The sequence below is a fragment of the Mauremys mutica genome, chromosome 4 (assembly GCF_020497125.1).
Source record: "Mauremys mutica isolate MM-2020 ecotype Southern chromosome 4, ASM2049712v1, whole genome shotgun sequence".
Lineage (NCBI taxonomy): Eukaryota > Metazoa > Chordata > Testudines > Geoemydidae > Mauremys > Mauremys mutica.
Window position 1 is genome coordinate 111,904,755 of NC_059075.1, and position 19,729 is coordinate 111,924,483.

A 19,729-nucleotide genomic window follows, 5' to 3' on the forward strand; every position below is an offset into this window, starting at 1 on the left:
AGGAAACCCTGGAAAAATTCCACCACGATTTCAACAGCTTCCACCCCACCATTAACCTCAGCCTGGATCAATCTAGACACCACGGTGCAAATAAGTGATGGTCACATTAACACCACCCTATACCGAAAACCCACCGACCGCTATGCCTACCATCATGCCTCCAGCTTCCATCCCGGACACACCACACGATCCATTGTCTACAGCCAAGCGCTGAGGTACAACTGCATCTGCTCCAACCCCTCAGACAGAGACCAACACCTACAAAATCTTCACCAAGCATTCTCAAAACTATGATACCCACACAAGGAAATAAGGAAACAGATCAACAGAGCCAGACGTGTACGCAGAAGCCTCCTACTGCAAGACAAGCCCAAGAAAGAAACCAACAGAACTCCACTGGCCATCACATACAGTTCCCAGCTAAAACCTCTCCAATGCATCATCAGGGACCTACAACCCATCCTGTACAATGATCCCTCACTTTCACAGGCCTTGGGTGGCAGGCCAATCCTCGCCCACAGACAACCCGCCAACCTGAAGCATCTTCTCACCAGTAACTGCACACCGCACCATAGTAACTCTAATTCAGGAACCAATCCATGCAACAAACCTCGATGCCAACTCTGCCCACATATCTACACCAGCGACACCATCACAGGACCTAACCAGATCAGCCACACCATCATTCACCTGCACGTTCACCAATGTAATATACGCCATCATGTGCCAGCAATGCCCCTCTGCTATGTACATCGGCCAAACTGGACAGTCCCTACATAAAAGGATAAATGGACACAAATCAGATATTAGGAATGGCAATATACAAAAATCTGTAGAAGAACACGTCAATCGCCCTGGACACACAATAGCAGATTTAAAGGTAGCCATCCTGCAGTAAAAAAACTTCAGGACCAGACTTCGAAGAGAAACTGCTGAACTTCAGTTCATCTGCAAATTTGACACCATCAGCTCAGGATTAAACAAAGACTGTGAATGGCTTGCCAACTACAGAACCAGTTTCTCCTCTCTTGGTTTTCACTCAACTGCTAGAACAGGGCCTCATCCTCCCTGATTGAACTAACCTCATTATCTCTAGCCTGATTCTTGCTTGCATATTTATACCCGCCTCTGGAAATTTCCACTACATGCATCCCACAAAGTGGGTATTCACCCACGAAAGCTCAGGCTCCAATACATTTGTTAGTCTATAAGGTGCCACAGAATTCTGCTGTTTTGAGTAAGGTGCCTGTACAGATGCAGCCTTGGCTGCAGAGTACTAGTTCCACAGGTGCTGCTGATGAGAGAAAGGCAGCATTTAGCCGATTTGTGAGTCACTCTCTCCCAGCCTATGCTAATCTGGGCACCACCCACTTTTGCAGCCAAAAAGGGTGCTTTCTGGCAGGAGTGCACGAAAGTGACTCATCAAGAGAGAATGCAGCGGCAGGTATCCAGCCTTTCTGATGCTGCAGGGTTATGACTCAACCCCGCGCTAGTGGGGAGTCTGAATCCAGCCAGAGTCTGACACGTGCTCCCAGTGTAAGTACAGATCGCTCTGCGGGCTCTGAGTGAGCGAACCGCTGCAGCTGAACCCCCCGTGCTTTTGTCAAAGGGAAAGCACAGAATGAGCGAGCAGGAAGAGCCACTTCAAACGAGAGAGCCCAGCCTGCCCTCCTCCGCCGGGGTGCCTTTGTTACCTCCCTGGGCGACTTCTGCTCAACAAAAAGGAAGGTTCGCTTTTTCCTGCAAGGGGTTTGCTCTGTGTGGGTGTGTACGCACGTGTTCGGTTTCAGTGCTGTTTCTTTAAGAGGACTGTGCCCTGTGACTGCTGGGAGGCTAGTTACGGTTCCTTGTCACTCCCCCAAAGATACAGCTTGGCTGCGCTCTGCTGGAATGGCACGGAGACCACCCAGTGTCTCGATTTTGGGGGTGGATCCCTCTGGTCCCATCCTATCCGGCTCTTAAAGGGACAGTGCTTTGTGGGGAGAACCCTTGAAGAGCCTTGACAGTGATGAGTGGCTCCAGACACCCTGTTGCAACAGCAGGATAGGTCTTGTCACACTCTGCTGATGTTTTGTTGGGACATGGTGGCTTTATGTCATGAAGGGTTATTTAGTCCTGCCTTAGGGCAGAGGGATGGACGTGACATCTCTAGATTCCTTCCACCTCTACGCTTTTATGATTACCTCCTAGGAGCAAGTATCGGGGTAGCCGTGTTAGTCTGTATCCACAAAAACAACAAGGAGTCTGGTGGCACCTTAAAGACTAACAGATTAATTTGAGCATAAGCTTTCACGGGTAAAAAAACTTCTGAAGAAGTCAGTTTTGTTTTTGTTTTTTTAACCTGTGAAAGCTTATGCCCAAATAAATCTTAGTCTTTAAGGTGCCACCAGTCTCCTAAGAGCACTGAACTCAGAGAGGGTCAGGTAATAGCCTGAAATTGTAGGCAGTGATCCTCCAAGGGGGGAATTCTGTGGCACTGTGCATGTGCAGAATTCATGTCCACTACAGATTTTTTTTTTGTTTCCCCGCAGAACAATAGATTCTGATGGGAAAGCAAAAGGAAGCTGTGAGAGGTCACGCACCCTCTCCAGGAGTGGTCCCTAGTGGGCTCATCGGTTAGGGCATTGGGAGCAGCTGGGAGCAACATAAATCACTGCTTGGGGGGCTGGGGCTGGGCATATGTGCGAGAGACTGCCCCTCTTGCTCGCTATCTCCAGCACCGAGGGGAAGGGTGTTTCTAGGACAGACCCGGCTCTTGTGCTGTGTCAGGGTTGAGTGCAGCCTTGCTGCTGAATCTGTGCCCTGGCGGGGGGAGGTCTGCAGGGTGACCCCCTCCCATTTCTGTGGAGCTAGTGGCCTATGCTCCCTGTTGCTGTGCCCACCTTGCAGGGGCTGTATTCATTCGCATGGACAGTCAGTGCAAGTTCTCCTTATGTAGTATGTGGCTGCAAGTAGAGCCGAGTGACATTTTTGGAACAAAACTTGTTTTTTGGGGAAAAATGCAGATTGGGTGATCCCCAAATGTTTTGCAAATTTGTGTCAAGAGTGCCACATTGTTTCACATGGAGATCTTGGAAGCAAAATGTTTTTTTTTTTAAATCTATTTTTTATTTTAAAATCAAAAACACTGAAAACGACCAAAATCAAAACACAATGTTTTGTTGGGCCTGATGCACAATTTCCTCTCCTGACTTTTTAGAATGGCCAGTGAACCGAAGAATCCATGATTGACCCAGCCCTAGGGATGGGTGCTCTGCGCCTCTGAAATTCAGGCTCCATAGCTTGAGCCCAGACTGCTGGGCCGATCAGTAGCATTGCTTGTTTATAAATACACCCTTTGCAATGAATATTTCTGCCAAAGGGATTGCAGAAAAGGAAGTTGATTTCCTCTTTTCCCGGAAAGGCAGCTCTTGCCTAGCAAGGACCATGTGCGGCGGGGGAGGCTCTAACCTCATCCCTGATGCCCGCAGGTGGCGTTAGCAGTCTCGTGCTATTGCAGCAGCAGCAATGCACCCATGGTGTGTGTGTTAGTCATGGAGACTTTCTACTGACGTGGACGATTTCACGTGAAACCTCCTGCTGGGGACTAGAACAGAGGGAGCTTGTAGCTCTGCAAAGCGGCCAAAGGGGGCGGAGGCGAGCTGCCTTGTGGGGCTGGGAAAGGAACCGTGCAGACATCCTGCTTTGCGCCAGTTAAAGGGAAAGCCAGCGAGAGGGACGCAGGGAGGCTGCTGCTGCTTCCCCATCCCAGGCAGAAGCAGAGCAGCGGGGAGCCCGGTAAGTGTCACTGAACGCCCCTCCCCACGGCTCCGCAGCCTCCCCGGGGGAGGGATGTGGGTCGGGGCGTGGGAGGCTCATGCCCGTCCCTTTTCCAGCCTCCCCCTCGCCAGCGCTGGGACCCGGCGTCTACCTTCGCCTGGGGGAGAGCCGCGGCCAAGGCTGTGCAAATGCACTAGGGTTTGCGAGTTCCCCTTCGCTGTGCATTGGCTTGCAGCCGGGCAGGGATTAGGCTGCCACTGTGTGTGTGTGTCTCCTTTCTCCCTCTGTAATGCAGAGAGAAACAGTGGGCTTACATGCTATTGGCTGCAATGAACTCCTCTCCTACTACGAGGTGGGGGCATAATCTCCCCCAGCTCCACTCGAGGTACCTCCCCCCCCCCCGTTTGTTGCATTATGCCCCCTTTTTGTAAATGTTTCTTGCTTTACCGTGAACTGCGTCTCAACCTGTCAGCTCCAGGGCAGCAGCATTTCCAGTGAGGAGGAGATGTCACTGGGACCCCCCCCCCAAATCTATGTGGCTCACCCATGGTGTACTGGAAAGTTGGGCAAATTCATGTTGCTGTTTCTTTCCCAAAGCTGCTTCCCCTCCCTGCACTCGCAAGAGATAAGAGGAAACCAGTGAATTGAGCATTGCATGTTCCAAGACGTGATTTGTTGCTTTGTTCCTGTAGTTTTGCACTCACGGGGTGTCTGGAAGGTACCCAGTGGTTGTGACAGGGACTGTGAGGTAAGACTCTGGGTTTCTGTTCCTGGATGTGACACTGACTTGTCTGTGACCTTGGGTGAGTCCCTTCACTTCCCTGGACTTCAAGTCCCCCATCAGTGAGCTGGGAATGACTAATTTGTGGTCAGATCTATCTCAGCTATGTGGTGATGAAGCTTAATTAATGAATGTTTGTAAGTCTCTCTATGGACTGATGGAAAAGTGCAGGAGGTGGATGTTGGTTTCTTCTGACTTCTACCACATTAAGACTGTGGCTGTGTGTTTGTCGTTATATTAAATCGAACTTTCCAAAGCACCCAGCCTTTCTCAATCAAGATTTCTGACCTTTTTAATTCATACTTCCTGACAGTCTGCTGGAGTCTAGCAAACTTCAGGGTAGAGTGCAAAGTGCATTTACTTGGTTTATCTCTTGTTTTGTTTAAATTCCCCAGTGGATAGAAGCCCTGGTCTGGGACTTGGGGCACTTGGGTTCTGTTCTCTTCTACTGATCTGCTATGTGTCCTTGGGTGAGTTGCTTCACTCTCGGTGCATGTTTCCCCTCCTGTCTGTTCTCTCCCTTGCCCATTTAGAGTGTAAGCTATTTGGGGTAGGGGCCGTCTCTTACTAAGGTGCATGTGATTGTGCAGCCCCTTGCAAAGGTGCATCAATCTCTGAGCCACTACTGCGTCAATCTAGATGCTACTGTAATACAAATAACAGCATGGTGGTTGCTGCTATTTCAGGCTGCAACTGCAATGATTCTGATCAATGTTACTCTTTGCAGATAGCTTTAAATAAACCTAGCTGCAAATAGACACTTAATGGGTCATCAAAATAAAGTGGTAAATAACAGATCCCTCAGAATCTTATGTGAGAGGATTCTGACATTAGCTAGTTTCTCTAGACTTGCTGCCTACAGGGCTAGCTCAGCTGAGTAGCCTTGAAAGCAAGGCCATAGCAGACTCTTAACAAAAAGAGTTATTCTAACCTATGCCCCAGAAAGTAAGTACAAGTCTTTAATCGGGATTTACCTCCCTTGACAGTTGCCCCACACTGAAGTTCTTATCTTCAGGATTTCAGCTGTGCATTATTTTATTTGGATTAAAATCCAACCCAGTAAGTCATGTTATCTCTTATCACTATGTGTGGGCCAGTTTGTTTTACAGTGAGACTTGGAGTAAGGCTGCTTATGTGGAGAATCACAATGATTCCATTATTTGCAGGGGGAGGTAAAACATGGATCAAATCCAGACTTTAGAAGAATTACAGTATGGGAGTATTGTCCAGTAACATCAATGGTCAATTTTTAGATCTAGCAACCTTCTTAATATCCTATCAAGATACCAGACACCTAGTCAGATTTCCTGTCACCATCGCGTGAGGGATATATACAGTGTTTGGTTAACCGATCAGTATAAATGATAATCTGTCAGGCCCATGCGCTTCCCTTACTGCCCTTCCCATTCATTTGGGTATTGGCAATGGATAACATTTGCATGATTTCCTGGTCAGCGCAAAGGACTTGAAGCTTGTGAGCATGGAAATAGGTCTCAGCTCTTGTTTTGTCTGATCCCATATTCTAGATTTCTATCTATGCAATGATACCTTGGCATGTGTCATAGCTAGACAGAGGCATGAGGTAAATGTTTTGATTTTATATGCCCTCAAAGTTTGGGAGCTGTTTGGGTCTGGGGCTTTGGTTCAGGCTCATTTCTAAGGAGAACTTCACTGATCTCTAGTGCACTAGGGTACAAGCCTCATATTTCACATGCATGTACAATAACTCTCTTGCATAACATCTGTCATGCTAAATATTGTGAAATACTTCAGAGGGAGGCCAAGCAGAGAGGGAGCTTTCTGGAGTTGGGGCCGCAGAAGAGAAAGCAGAGAGGGGAAATGTGCAGAGCTGGAGTGGAGTGAAAGGTGAGAGCTGACACTCCTTGCTCTCAGGAGTGATGCTTAGGATGGGGTACAGTGCTTACTACATGGAATAGTCTTGCTCGGGTGTGTGTCCTGGCTGTACAAAAAATTTAAAATAGATAATTATTAAAATCTCAGAAGTATCAAGGGATCATCTTTTCACTGCAACCAAATAACCCCAAGGAACTGGAGAGGTCCCACAGAGAGGGAGTGACCAATCGATAACCCACTCTTGGGGGGGTGCATCCAGGTGTTATACAGGGATGTTGTGTATTCCCCCTCATCCTTGCCCAGCCACAGGGGATGATGCTGTGCAAGCCTGAGAATCTGGCTCTACAGCTCAAGTTGTAAAGCCCAAAGCCTCCCCTTTGAGTCTTTGGAACTCCCCGTTTCAATACCTGCGTTGTCCCAGATGGTGGCCATCTTGCAGACTCAGCTGAATCTTCACTGGGCTGAGAGCCCAACCCAGACTTCATCCCCTAGAACTAGCTGAAGACACAATCTCTCTCTATTCTGGGGTAATCACCAAGCGCGTGGCAACTATGGAGAAGTGGCACACTTTGGTGAGGCAGCTGTGATGAGAGGGAGGTGGCTCCAGCTGCCTTGGCAAAGGGAAGATCTATCCACATCCACTCCACCTGAGTGGACTGTGCTCCCCTAAGCAAACTGGTGAGGTTTTCTGAGGAACCCTGCCAGGCTGGCTCTCACTTTAGCTAAACAGTGCTTCCTTTTCTGGGCCCTCTGGCTCAAGTGGGTCTCATTCACTGGGTTACCTTGGGAAAGACCAGACTCAAGAGGCTCCACTTCAGCACCTCTCCACCCTTTTCCCTTCAGACAGCTCCCCACACCACATTACCCAACTGCCATTATCTGGGCATCACTTCATTCATCTCTCTTTAGAGCGCCTCAGGTGCTGTTTAACCAGCATGGTGGAGGGAAAGAATGTTAACCACAATTGTTCCTCACTCCCTTTTTATCGCAGACTTTTAGTGCATTCCCTTGCTTTCCACTCTTTCTTACACTGGCTACATGGGAAGGGAATACAGTGGTTCCTGCAGAAATTCCTTCAGTTCAGTATCTGCAGCAGGACTATGATTTATAAGCTGCAAGACCTGTCAAGGTGTAGTAATAGGTTTAAATATAACTAGACCTACAGTCTCCTTTTCAGTCGACACTCTGAATTTTGGGGCCATACGGGGGACCTGCCTGACCACTGGTCTAAATTAGAGCAGTCACAGGGCTACTCCAGCATACACTCTGGTCTGAGAAACAGACTATCCAGAGCACAATGTGCCCTGGCCACACCTCCAGCATATTTCTCATCGCCTATCTGTGTCAGGGGCGTCTAGAAACAGGGTTAGTGCAGAACCCTTCCTCTAACTCCTCAGTGCGGCCCTCTGCACAGGATGTATTTTCAGTGGGCTGTTAGCACCCACTTTAAGGTCCCTCCTGTATGCTGCCAGAGTGACATAAAAGGTCATTAGCATAACTGTGAGTCAGGCCCCTCGGGTGTATAAAGTCAGAGGCCTATGTTTGTGAAGAGAGAAATCCAAAATATTTTGTGAGGTTGTCCCAAGCTGTGGAGATATGTAACAAGTTCTGGTTTGGAATGCTCAGGGCTGGCCGAACTCTCTCGTGAGCGCACTTAATATATTGTATACATGTTATGGCAGAACATAGGTCTGTTCAGAATCATCGCCGTTATTTCTCATTCTCTGGACCACTTCATCAGAGACAGACACAGCCTCTCAAGGACCTAGCCCCGCTCCCATTTGCCTTTCTAAAAACTTTCCCCGGAAATGGCTCTGCCCACCACTGGTGTTCCATAGACAGGGGAAAAAGATCCTCAGCTGGTGTAAATAGGCATGATTCTGGGAAGTCAGTTGAGCAACTCCTGTTTGCACCACTGAGGATCTGATCCATAGTGTGAGAACCATTAATCTATATTAAAGTACAAATAGAAATCCAAACAGTATGCAAAGAGAATATTCATTTCATGATCAGGCACATCCAGATTTTGAGTGCTTAATGTTACAGTTGCCTATGTAACCTTAATTCTACCTCCTTGTACGTATTCATTATGGCACTTTAATTATTGAGGAATAGCATATTATATATAGTTATAGAAGGAAAAGCATTGACATACAAGATGCTGTGTATGCATGTAACACTTTTCAGTTCTCTTATAACTGCAGTAATATTGAAAAAAGGGAGGACCCATGTATTATACTAAGCTGTGGCAGCCCACTTTTCTTTGCCCCATTCTCTGAAGTGCACCTATTAACTGCCAAACTAACTTAGCTGATCACATCTGCACAGCAATGTTTTCTTGGGTGTAGTGCAGGTGCTCAGATACCAAGGTGATGCTGACCTTCTACAAATCTTGATATAAATCAGGGGTCAGCAACCTTTCAGAAGTGGTGTGCTGAGTCTTCATTTATTCACTCTAATTTAATGTTTCGCGTGCCGGTAATACATTTTAACCTTCTTTTTTAGAAGGTCTCTCTCTATAAGTCTATAATATATAACTAAAATATTGTATGTAAAGTAAACAAGGTTTTCAAAATGTTTAAGAAGCTTCATTTAAAATTAAATTAAAATGCTGATCTTACGCCGCTGGCCTGCTCAGTCCACTGCCGGCCTGGGGTTCCGTTCACCTAGGCCGGGACCCCAGACCGGCGGCGGGCTGAGCAGGGCCGGGACCCCAGACCGGCGGCGGGCTGAGCAGGGCCGGGACCCCAGACCGGCGGCGGGCTGAGCAGGGCCGGGACCCCAGACCGGCGGCGGGCTGAGCAGGGCCGGGACCCCAGACCGGCGGCGGACTGAGCAGGGCCGGGACCCCAGACTGGCGGCGGGTCTGGGGTTCCATCTGCTGGCTCCTGCCAGCCAGGGTCCCGGCTGCCAGCTCCACTCAGCCCGCTGCTGGTCTGGAGTCCCGGCCCTGCCCACATAGAATGGGTACCTACCTTCTCCCTGGTTCTGGCCCATTCTCTTCCTCTCTGCACTGAGCACAGGGCTGGGGGTTAAGGGTCTGGTGAGGAGCTAGAATGAGGGAGGGGGCTCAGGGTTGGGGCAGGAGGTTTGGGTGTGGAGCGCTTACCTGGGCAGCTCCCATTTGGTACGAGGGGTGCAGGTGGGAATGTGTGTGGGGTGGGGGCATGCAGGAGCTCCCGTCTGGTGCTCAGGGTGGGGATGATGGGGGTCCAAGAGTCTGGGCATGTGGTGTGGGGGGGGGGGGGCTGGGTATGTGTGGGGGGTGCCAGAGTCAGGGCAGGGGTCGTGGGGGGAGGTACAGGGGTCAGGGCAGAGGGCTGGGTGGGGTGGGATTGGGGCGAGGGGTACTCCCAGCTCCCTGCCCTGAGTGGATCACGGTAGGGGGCTGGAGGGATACGCCCTGATTCCACACCCCTTCCCCAAGGCCCTGTTCCTGCCACTTCTCCGCCTCCTTCCTGGTCTGAGCAGTGAGGGCGCTGGGGCTCCTCTTCTCCCCTCCCTCAGCAGCAGGGAGGGAGAGGAGGCGGGGCACAACGCAGCACACTGAGGGAAGAAGGAGCTTGTGTGCTGGCGGAGCCTGCCCTGTGGCAGCAGCCGGCATGGGTGCCAACTTATATGGGCTCCTGGGGCTTTAGCCCCAGGAATATTCACAGTCAGGGGCTCTGCTCCAGCAATATTTGGCGCTAGGTTTCTCCCCTGCTCTGGGCTGCCTGCTGCAGCGGGGAGCCCAGAGCCCTTTAAATCCCGGCCGCGGCTGAGATTTAAAGGGCTCTGGGCGCCCCCCCCCTGCCGGCAGCCCAGAGCCCTCTGACTCCCGGCCGCGGCTGGGATTTAAAGGGCTCTGGGCTCCCCCAGTTGCAGGCAGCCCAGAGCCCTTTGAATCCCAGCCCCTGGCCACTGATTGCCCCCTCCACAGACCCCTGCCCCAACTGCCCCCCAGGACCCCCACCCCCTATCTAAGCACCACTGGTCCTTGTCCCCTGATTACCCCCTCCCAAGACCCCTGCCCCTTGGGACCTCAGCCCCTATCTAAGCCTCCCTTCTCCTTGTCCCCAACTGCCCCCTCCTGAGACCCCACCCAACTTCCCCCCACAGGACCCTCCTACCTGTCCCCTGATAAACCTCCTGGACTCCCATGCCTATCCAATTGCTGCCTGTCCCCTGACTGTCCCTCCGAACCTCTGTCCCATCCAACCCCCCCTGCTCCTTGTCCCTTGACTGCCCCCTGGAACCCCCTACCCCTTCTCCGACCCCCAAACCGCTTACTGTGCCACTCAGACCAGCGTGTCTGGCTCCGTGCAGCTCCAGACAGTTGCTGCCATGCTCCCCCATGGAGCCCACAGCCCTCTCCCACCCCCAGCACCTGCCTTCCAGATTTGAACACCTCAAAATTCAGGAGTGCTCAAGCTCGGTTTGGGCAGCTTTTACTTCATTTCTCCCAAATCAGTTTCCCCTGCAAGGTGCCAACTGAAGGTGTTGGAGAACAGAGAGATCGGGTGGCCTCCTAATGCCTGGAAAAGAGACAAAGGCCGGAGGAGGGAGTGTCAGTGCCTGTGCGGACTTCTGGGAAGTGCATGGTGTGGAAGAGGATGCTGGGATGCTTTGGAACAACTCCATTCAAAGCCAGTCAGGACTCTGGGGGAGCCTCCTCTCTCTGAGCAGACTATCTCCAGGGCAAGAAGCTTACACCTTCCTGGGTCTGACCTCGGAGCATTCAGCCCTTCCACACCATGCGCTTTCCGCAGCGAGTCTGCCCAGGCGGGTCCTGGGGCAACCAGAGGTCCCTGCACCCCAACTCCGCAGTCAGATGTGACTCTCAGCCAGACAGTAAAACAGAAGGTTTATTAGATGACGGGAACACAGTTTAAACAGAGCTTGTTGGTACAGAAAACAGAACCCCTCTGTCAGGTCCATCTTCGGGGGTGGGGAGCCCAGACCCAAGTTCTGGGTCTCTCCCCATTTCCCCAGCCAGCTCCAAACTGACACTCCCGCCTCTGTGTCTCTTCCGGACAAGGAGGCCACCTGATCTCTTTGTCCCCAACACCTTCAGTTGGCATCTTGCAGGGGAAACTGAGGCACCCACACAGTATTCAGAGAAAATATTAAGAACATTCCCACTTCATCACAACAGGTGCAACAAAATATAATACTGTATATTGAAGTAGGCAAGTGCTGCTTCTGACTTTCCACTTTTAATTGACCCTTGTAATCTTGTGGCACTGAAGCGTTGTAGCTTCATTTTATATCGGCTTACAGGGCGGGAGCAGGGGGGCACCACCATTTTGGGCCCCACCAAAAATTATACAAACCTGCCGCCTATGGCAGCCGGTAGGACCAAGCTTCTGCCCCCGCCGGAGAGAGTGGTAGGTGGGGTGTGGAGAAGAGCGAGCTGGGCCAGGCAGGATTTTTAATGGCATGCTGCTGCCTGCCAGGATCCTGGCTGTTGGCCCCAGTCAGCCCGCTGCCAGGGCCAGAGGCGGACGCAGCGTGCTATTAAAAATCAGCTTGCGTGCTGCCTTTGGCACGTGTGCCATAGGTTGCAGACCTCTGATATAGATAGTACCAAGGCATTTACCTGGAAAGCTAAATGAGCTGCAAACGTCAGCCAACGTACTGCAGCATATTTTTCTTTTATTGTTCTATTCTATTATTACATGTTGTGTGTCAGTATGGCTTTCTGTGTTTGGTTGTTTTTGGTTTGTGTGGGGTTTTTTTTGGGGGGGGGGTTTCCTCCCCATGTAAATAACTTTCAAGGACTCTCTTAGGTCTATCTGGGGTAAGACCAATTGGTTTGGGTTTTCCTGTATGGCTGTACCCTACAGAAGTCATAAGCCTCAAGGAAGGGAATTGGAGTGAGATCCGCCACTGCTGTAACCATCCAACTTGGCTGTGAATTTCCATGGGTACCAGAAAGTAAGAATGTAATAATGCACAAAGTATTTAGCTGGAGGAAGAATGAGGCAGGGTGTGAGAGAGTGCAAGCTTATCTGATTCCACATCACTCTCTGCAAGTCTTTAAAGAGGCCATCAATAATTAGTGAGCCCTACTGGCTTCCTGGGGACATTAAGTAATGGAATAATTCAAGCTCCTCTTGTTTCAGTGGTGCCTGTAGCTCTGAAAGCTCATTCTCTGGACTCGCACTGAAGGAGAGGCCAATCTTCAGCTGATGTGAATGTTCTTTGTGTGCTATGGGCGTTCTTTTCCCCTGCCCCTTAAGTTGTGTGGCGTGCCTCACTCTGTCCCTCCCAGTTTATTGCTGAGATACTTGACGTTCAGGTTCTCAGTTGCTGCCATGACAGAAGGGTGGGCTGAATGTTTCATGGGGGGTGGTTAGGACTTGCATGCACAGTTCCTAGTTATCGCTAATGGTAGCCCGTAGCTGTCCCTGCTACAGTCTGAAAAAATATATATGCATGGTGGAGTTGATGCCTCAGGGGTCTGGTAATAAGCTGCAGGCTTTCATCTCTGCATCATGAGTTCAAATCTAGGCCAGGTCATTAGCGATCAAGAGTTGCTTTGGGTGTCAGATGTTAAATGAGTTTGCTAGTCTCACTCCACCTTACTGAAAGCATCATGGCCTTAGCTGGCTCTGTTATTGGCCACCTCAACAGAGGTGAAGGACTGAATGGGCCAGGAGACAGATCTCCCTTCTCTTGTGCAGGAGGGATACCAGATCAGAGCTGAGGCATTTTGGCAGGCAGTGTGCATTCCCTTGCAGTGCTGCTGCTTGTGATTGGCCTGTGGGTAAACCAGAGGACTGCAGTCTGCAAGGCTGGGTTCTCTGTGGCCCCTTTGTCATCGGGGGGGGAAGCTTCCATTCTTTAGGTGGGCCTCATCCACTACTCCCAGTCTTCAAATAGGCTGGGATCTTTTACCCGTGCTGCATGCTAATAAAAATAACATGGTAGCACTTCATAAATAACACTGCTTTGCACAAACCCAGAAAACCTAACTATGAATACGTAGCTTTGCTCTGCCCTGGTCTCCTATCACTCACCAGCATGGAGGCAAATCATTTTGTTCAGGTTACTTAAAGGCAGAAATAAAATTGAATTGCTTGGCTTTGCCAGGTAGCAAAACTATGTGCTGCAGCTTTAACTTTGCAACATCACCCAAAATGAAACAATACGGATTCTGATTTTAAAGCTCTCACTGTCTGTGGCTTGGTTTCTCCTTTGGGCAACTTCCCTTTACATAGCTGCAAATATTAAACTCTTGAAATACTAACTTTTTCCTATGACAGCTGCTTCTGCTGGGATTATTGTTTGAGAAGGGGTGTGCATGCTGGAGTGCGTGTTTATTCTTTGACTTCGTGTCGGAGGAGATTTGAATGATTTTTTTTTTTTTTAAATGGGGCTATTGAGGTCTCAGATTAGAGCAGCCCAATGCAGTCTCTTTGTAGGAGGGGGACAGCAATGCGATTTGATATGTTTCATTTAAAACCTTTTATACTGTAATTAGCTCCTGCTCTTGTTTTCCACTGCTTGGTGCTGTTGTCCCTATAATGCAGTTGGATGACTACATGCTTTCAGGCCTTCCTGTGCCAACATTCTGCCCGTGCTGTCTGTCAGCCTGTGGGGTTTTAAGATTTCCTGGCCCAACTCTCCCCCTTCCCTAGGTGTGAACAATTTACCATGTGCTTTCTAGCCAGAGGCCTATAGGAAAGAAAAGAGGGGTTGGTACCAACCAGGTTCAGGAGCAGTGACCTGCTGGAAGCCCATCCCTCCGCCCTTCCAACTGTTGAGATTCTTGTTAGTGATTACATTCAACAAAACACTAAAGCATGTGCTTAAGTCCAACCAGTCTGTGCTTTGCTGGACAGAGGCTAGACTGCTGGACTGTGTTTAGATGTGCTCTGGGCATTATTACTCTTTGCGTTGCAGTGTCACCGGGGGGCCTCAGCCAAGACCTGAGCCCCATTGTGCAAGGGGCTGCACATATACTTAGTGAGAAACAATTTCTCTGCTCCAAAGAGCTTACAGTCTAAACAGATAATATAGACAGAGGGTGGGAGAAATGAAGGATTTTCCCCCTTGTTTTATAGATGGAGAACCAAGGCACGCAGAAACTTGCGCAAGGTCATAAAAGAAGTTTGTCAGAGCCAGGAAGCGAACTCAGATTTCCAAAATCCCAGTCCACTGGCTTAACAGCAAGACTGTTCCCTGCCTGAAAAGGAGGTACCCAGTGAATATAAGCCCTTGCTCCATGTTATCTGGCTGCTGTTGGAGGAGAGCAGCTGCCACCCCTCCCCCTCCCCCCACCTGCACTGCATAAGGGAGAAGAAAAATTCTGTTTAAAGAGAGCTTTAATCGTGCCACAGTGGCTAATGTCTGAGCACCTGAGGAAGTTTCCTACTTGTGCCTGGTAGTGGGTGGATTTTTTTCAAGCCCTGGACATGTGCACTCTCTGCATCCCCACCCTGGGATACAGAGGCCACCTCTTGCTGCTGCCACGTTCCTCTCCCTCTGATGTTTCATACAAGACACCTGCACTCACTGGCAATACAGTCTCTGCTCTTCCAGCTGGGCGAGGCCACTTTAGCTGCATTTTTGTTCTTCCCCTTCCAGGCAGATTTATTAGCTGTCTCTGAGGCACTGTGAACATGAAACTGTTACTTCTAGTTCCAGCTCCCAGACAAGTTCTGCTTTGCCTATTAACTAGCATGGAAAGGGGGGTGGAAAGCCTGATCTTGGCAGAAGACGAATACAGGATCTTGTGAGTAACTCAATCTATTTAAACAGCTCATTGTTTCTACCGTTATGGTGAAGGGAAGGGGAAAGTGAACTGTACAGTGAGCTCTCCGTGCTGGGGGAGGAAGAATGCCCACCTCTCATTTTGCAGATGGGGGAGGGAAACTGAAGCACCAACATATTCAGTGGTCACACAGGAAATAAGTTCTAGAGAGCTGGGAATTGAACTCGGAGCTCCTCTGAACTAGTGCAGTGCCTTACCCACAAGTTCATCCTTCCTCTTTGGGTTCAAAATGGGACTCCTGGCAAGCCAGCCCATAACATGGGGCTGTACAGTTGTGCCTAATAGCTGATGGCGTGGTCCAAGCCCATGGTTTGGTCCAACTTTGTGTGAACTGGGCCAAGCCATGTTAGAAATTGTTTTGGAGCCAGCCCCCGATGCGTGTGCACCTCCCTCCCCCCCCGCCTTTTTTTTTCTTTTCTAAGGCATGGTTCTAAGTTTTTGGGGGATTGGTCTTTAGGTGCTGGCCAAACAGTATCTACAACATGGTTCGCTAAAGACCATGTCTGAACAGCACTGTCACACGTGGCTACTGTGTCAATGTAGCTGGGGCCTTGGTGTGATTTTTTACCAAGGCTGTTGGGAGGGGGAGACAGAACCTGCTCAGAGGGTCACATTTTTCCACTGACATCAGTATTTGATCAGGCCTCCAGGGAGCCTTTCACTTTGAGGTGTCTGGTTTCAATCCAGCTCAGGGCATTAATGACCTGAGTTGGTTACTGTGCAGCAGGGGTTTGAGGGCCAGTGTGAAGCAAGAAGGCCCACTAGCATGCCAATTGTGACTGGCACTTGTGGTCACTCTTACAGAGCAGGCAAGGATTGAAAGGGGGAACGGAGCCTGAGTACCCCTCCTTCCCCTAGAGCAGGTGGTATGAGCAGGGCCTGGCGAAGGCATTGCTGCTGTCTGTCGCATACTTATTCCGTGGCAGAAGAGATTTCAGACACCTCCGTTGTTAATCCGGCTCCTTTCACTTGTCCGATGGCCAGTGCAACTGGGCTAATGACAAAGGGGGAGGTAACATGCTAGGTACGAAGCCACCTGGAGAAATGTGCCCTGTCTAAGAAACATGCCCCGGGGTGGCTTGGTGTCTCACGAGATATGATAAAATTCCTGGCAATGTATAAAATCAGGGTTCAAACACTATATTGTGCCATGAAAGACACTGGCAAGGTGATTATCATTCTTGCACCAGGGCAGGGAAAAATCTAGCGTCTCGCCTATATGATGATCTGTCTCTCTCTTCCCTCCTCCCCCCAAGCGTATACAGTAGCAGCTAGCTTGGAAAATGTCTTGTGTATTTCACTACCGTATTCTCTGAGCCTTTCAAGTGCATGCTCTGCACGGCCTACAGTGGGACACTTATATGCACAGAACAGGGGAAACTGCACTCTTCCAGATGAGGAAGTGAACCAGAGGCAGTCTGGCACACTGCACAAAATGGTCATTGAAGCACACTAGGAATGGGGTAGAAGGAGCAGGTGCAACAGTGCAGCTGTAGTGCCATCACTTTCAATCTTAGATACTTGTAATGGAGCCCATTACTTTAGTATCTGAGCCCCGCACAATGTATTTATCTGCCCAGCACCCCTGTGAGGTAGGGAACTGCTGTTGCCCTACCATGCAGTGGGGATAACCTCTCTGAGCCTTAGTTAAGTGACTTGCCCAAGGTCACACAGGAAGTCTAGGGTGGAACAGAGACTTGTACCTCGGTCTCTGAAGTTTCAGGCTAGTGCCCTAATCACTGGACTGTCCTGCCTTTCTACCTTCAATCTACAATAGTGCTGCAGCCCTGCAGAGTGATGTAAGCTGTGATGGGGGAAGCCTGGCTCCAAGCACATGCAGTTGCAGTGGTGCTGGTACTTGTGCATTATTGCAAGCACTCTTGTGTGTGGCTGTGGCTATAATAAGCCGTTTAAAATTTCCTACTGTTGCAGCTCCATTTGTGGTGGCGGTTGCAGTTTCAGGGTAACTGCACCTCTACCCATCTCCCTCCGTGGTCCACTTCAGAAGTGCCTCATCAGGTCTACAGTCATCACCTGTCTCTGGGCAGGGACCCCATCCTGCTCTCTTCTGAGTGAAGGTTTTAAGGCTGCCCATCCCTCTGCTTTACACCATCCCAAGAAAGCCAGTCTGCCTAACAGCCAGAGCCTGTGCTTTGCTTTCTCGCCGAGGGCTATGAATGATGTATTGTCAGCAGTTCCAATTACCACACAGCTCTTTCTATGCAAGCACCTTTATGCTTAAGGTAAAAGCATTACAGAGAAAACAAACCGACTGATGTAAACCTACCAGGAGCCGCTCATCAGTTCTATGGGGCCCTAACAGGCCAAAGTCTTTCCAATCCTGCTCTAATGGCTGTCCCATCGTCCCGTGTCTCCCCCCCCCCCCCCATAGAAGGGCCTGTCCGTTTGCTGGATCAGAAAGAAGGCTCTGAGTTAGTTTAAAGGCAGACTTTTTATGCCAAAAGCCGCCTCCCCCCCGCACTCCCTCTGAAGGTATTTACAACCTGACGGATTCACCTTCCACTGTTTTTGGTTACTTCAGGAGTTTGGGTCCCCCTCCCCTCTGGAGCTGCGTACAATCCCCAGCCTACAGTGTTGGATAAACTTAATGCAATATGGCCCCCAAACATATGGCATGGGATCAGTGCTAGTGCAAACAGGACACCTGAAGTTTGGAACAGTGTGGTCTGACCCTCCTTCTAGCAGAGCTAAATGATGTATTGGTGGGAACGGGCGTACATGACAGCGCCTTGTCTGAACTAGAGTTTCCAGCACTAGTATCAATGTTGCAATTTATCTAGGTACTTGTATGGCCATCTGCTGGAGTATTTGTGCCCCTCACAATTAATAGATTTTTTTTCTCCTCACAACACCCCATTTTTACAAATAGGGAGCTGGGACAGGGTAGATGAAACAACTTGGCCAGAGTTGCACAGGGGGTCTTCAATTGGGAATTGCATCTGGGTCTCCTGAGGTCCAGTACGCTCTCCAGTAACACCATCCTCCCTACCCTAGCCGTGGGAAAGCTTAAGAAAAATTGTTTTGTCTCAATGTCTGATGAAGAGGAGGGATAGTCCAGTAGGACCAAGGATGGTCAGTTGAGGGCGGGGGTGAGAGTAGGACTTGGGACACCCTGGTTAAATTATTTGCTCTGCCAAAGACTCCCTGTGTGACCTTGGGCAAATCACTTTAGGTGCCTAACTCCCATTGATGTCAGCGGGAGGTAGGTGCCTAAATACCTTTTGCAGATCTTGGCGTCCCAGTATCTCCAATCCCCATCTGTAAAACTAGGATAACCGCATGGCCCTGCCTTACGGGTATTCTGAGGCTAATGCACTAAAGATGGTGAGGTGCTTAGATACTATAGTAATGGTAGGGCAGGTAAGTACCTTAGGTCTGTTGCATTAAAGCGTGATCTCCCTTTTTGGTCGTTTCACTTCCCTCTCCGGTTTTACATTGCTCCTCCAAAACATCCTGCATTTTAGAGACCAGGTAGGTAAGGTAATGACTTTTGTTAGACCAGCTTCTGTTGGAGGAAGGGACAAGCTTTCAAGCTTCACAGAGCTCTTCCTCAAATGCTTTATGAAGCTCGAGATCTTGACGCTTCCACCAACAGAAGTTGGTCTAATAAAAGTCATTACCTCCCATTATTCAATCTGTCTCATATCCTGGGACCAACACAACTACAGCAACATTGTAACCATCCCACATGTAACCATCCCGCATGCTGCCCATAAGCTTCCTTTTCAGCCCATTGGTGAAAAAGCTCTCAGCCTGTGTGCATATGCAGCAGGCATTCTTGTTAGCCTGTTTCATTCAGTGGACCTGGCTGTTTTATGGGAGCATTTTAAATCAGTTATAAACCTGTGCTTGTGCAAAATTACACTGCATTTCTCTGACTCTCGTTGGCTGGATAATCTATGGGAACAGTCATCTTATCACTCGGTTTGCAGTCAGAAGTTTGCTTGACCCAAGTAGCTTTTGTCTTTCAGCGTAAGTTTTGCAAAAACAGTGGGATGGGGATGCACCGACCACTCTCCCTCCTGTTCTTTGAATGTAATTAAGAGTGCAACGGAAGGGGCTCAGATCCTACAGTGACAAGTGCTGTAGATAAAAAACCACAACTAGCCTCCAGCTCTAACCGAAGGAAGAAGTGATTTGCAGAAATATTTCAACAGATGGTCTGAATTTGGCTCTGGAAGAAAAGATGGTGCAGTGACTGCTGTGCCTGGTGTGTGGGCGTATGCATGAGCCAAGCTCTGCTCACTGTTGGAGATCCCTTTGCTATGTGAAGGACGTGGCATGGGATGTTTGTCCCCCTCTTGGGCTTGTATAGCATTGAAGGGATGGGCATGCTTATTCAGTATCAGCAGCATTGCAAAGGCATCCTTGAGCTGCTCCTTCCAGGCAGATCGGGTAATTCATAGTTTGGGGCAGACAGGGTGACACTTCACAAATATGTGCACAGCCTGCTCAGATGGGCATATGTGTACCCAGGCACCTTGGTGTCACAACATTCATCTGTCAGCTCAGTGCAGATGTGATACCTCCTACATATGGATTTGCTGATCCCAAAG

The 19,729-nt window shown here is 49.6% G+C and overlaps 1 protein-coding gene across 7 annotated transcripts in view; it reads left to right on the plus strand.

Annotated features, from left to right (window-relative positions):
* Positions 1-1,370: 1,370 nt before the first annotated feature.
* Positions 1,371-19,729, plus strand: part of SLC25A22 (solute carrier family 25 member 22) — an 81,024-nt gene continuing 62,665 nt past the window's right edge. For 3 of the 7 annotated variants that reach the window (XM_045016833.1, XM_045016825.1, XM_045016826.1), the window contains exon 1: positions 1,371-1,536. The gene's annotated coding sequence lies outside the window, so the exon portion shown is untranslated. Of the gene's footprint in view, positions 1,537-1,607; positions 1,729-3,667; positions 3,778-4,451; positions 4,508-19,729 lie in introns of those variants that run through there. The other 4 variants (XM_045016829.1, XM_045016831.1, XM_045016828.1 and 1 more) reach the window with 4 other exon arrangements.